This window comes from Schistocerca piceifrons, chromosome X, assembly GCF_021461385.2.
Source record: "Schistocerca piceifrons isolate TAMUIC-IGC-003096 chromosome X, iqSchPice1.1, whole genome shotgun sequence".
Classification (NCBI taxonomy): domain Eukaryota; kingdom Metazoa; phylum Arthropoda; class Insecta; order Orthoptera; family Acrididae; genus Schistocerca; species Schistocerca piceifrons.
The window spans coordinates 755,871,155-755,873,170 of record NC_060149.1 but is presented as its reverse complement, the minus strand read 5'-3'; the positions used below and the strand labels follow the sequence as shown (position 1 = coordinate 755,873,170).

Sequence of the window (2,016 nt, the reverse complement as noted above, 5' to 3'; positions counted from 1 at the left end):
CTCTTTTGTATCGGTTGTGAATAAATAGTTACCACTATTTAATTTCCAACCCTCGTATTTTAAATTAAATCATTAAAATCTAAAACTAAACGCCACCCGAAAAGGTCATGGAAGCCCAACGGTACCGACCGGCCGCTGTGTCATCCTCAGCCCACAGACGTCACTGGATGCGGACATGGAGGGGCATGTGGTCAGCACGCCGCTCTCCCGGCCATTTTGTCAGTTTACGAGACCGGAGCCGCTACTTCTCAATGAAGTAGCTCCTCGGTTTGCCTCACAATGGCTGAGTGCACCTCGCTTGCCAACAGCGCTCGGCAGACCGGATGGTCACCCATCCAAGTACTATCCCAGCCCGACAGGGCTTAACTTCGGTGATCTGACGGGAACCGGTGTTACCACTCTGGCAAGACCATTGGCAAATTAAATCACTGACTGTTAAAATTACTTTATTTACCAACTCCACTATGGCAGTTTCAGCCTTTACGCCATTCATCTGAGACATGTGACGCTCAGCAGCTCTTTTACTCCTCATGACGCTAGCAGTGTTGATGGCAATGGAGATGGTAATGCTGCAGGATACAATACTGGCATTGCTTCTGGTGCACGTGATGATGCTGGTTGTAAAGAAAACAATGGTGGTGCAGATGATAATCTTGCTGTTGGTGTCGTATGTGATGCTGGTATGGTTGTGGTTAGCGGCGAAAGTGGTCCTGCGTCACCTGCTGAATTATCAGACACTGTAAATGGGAAATCAGGTAAGACTGATGACTGTGTAAATGTTGATGCGAAGTTTGAGGGAGTCGCTCCGGTAGCAGAGTAATAAGGAAACATGCGAAGAACTGTCGGAGAAAGTTAATAGGGCGGAGAGGTATAGAAATACATTGAAGAGCCAAAGAAACTGGTACATCTGCCTAATATCACGTAGGGCCCCCACGAAAACGCAGAAGTGTCGCAACACGAGATGGCATGGACTCGACTAACGTCTGAAATAGTGCTGGAGGGAACTGACACCATCAATCCTGCAGGGCTGACCATAAATCCGTAAGAGTACGAGGGGGTGGAGATCTCTTCTGAACAGCACGTTGAAAGGCATCCCAGATATGCTCAATAATGTTCATGTCTGGGGAGTTTGGTCGCCAGCGTAAGTGTTTAAACTCGGAAGAGAGTTTCTGGAGGCACTCTGTAGCAATTGTGGACGTGTGGAGGTATCGCAGTGTCCTGCTGAAATTGCCCAAGTCCGTTGGAATGCACAATGCACACGAATTGATGCAGGTAATCAGACAGGCTACTTACGTACGTCTCACCTGTCAGATTCGTATCTAGACCTATCAGGCGTCCCATATCACTCCAATTTCACACACCCGACACCATTACAGAGGTTGTCGCCATACCGGTAAACGTCCACCACTCGATACAATTTGAAACGAGACTCATCCAACCAGGCAACATGTTTCCAGTCATCAACAGTCCAATGCCGGTGCTGACGAGCCCAGGCGAGGTGTAAAGCTTTGTGTCGTGCAGTCACCAAGGGTACACGAACGGGCCTGCAGCAATTTGTGGAAGGGTTGCACTTCTCTCACGCTGAACGATTCTCTTCAGCCGTCGTTGATCCCGTTTTTGCAGGATCTTTTCCCGGCCACAGCGATGTGTAAGATTTAATGTTTTACCGTGTTCCTGGTATTCACGGTACAGTCGTGAAATGGTCGTACGGGTAAACCCCACTTCATCGCTACCCCGGATATGCTGTGTACCATCTCTCGTATGCCGACTGTAGCACCACGTTCAAACTCACATAAATCTTGATAACCTGCCATTGTAGCTGCAGTAACCGATCTAACAACCGCGCCAGCGCCGTATTCTGCCTGTTTACATACCTCTGTATTTGAATTCACGTGACTATACCAGTTTCTTTGGCGCTTCAGTGTATGGGGAAGTGAGACGGTACACAGCTGTGTGTCTATTACTGCGTGGGATGATGCGTGTTTGGTGTGGAGGAAGTAGACACTAGGATATGAT

At 48.4% G+C, this 2,016-nt stretch overlaps 1 pseudogene; it reads right to left on the bottom strand.

Moving 5' to 3' along the window:
- Positions 1-299: 299 nt before the first annotated feature.
- Positions 300-417, bottom strand: LOC124723646 (annotated as a pseudogene).
- Between the last annotated feature and the right edge of the window lie 1,599 nt (positions 418-2,016).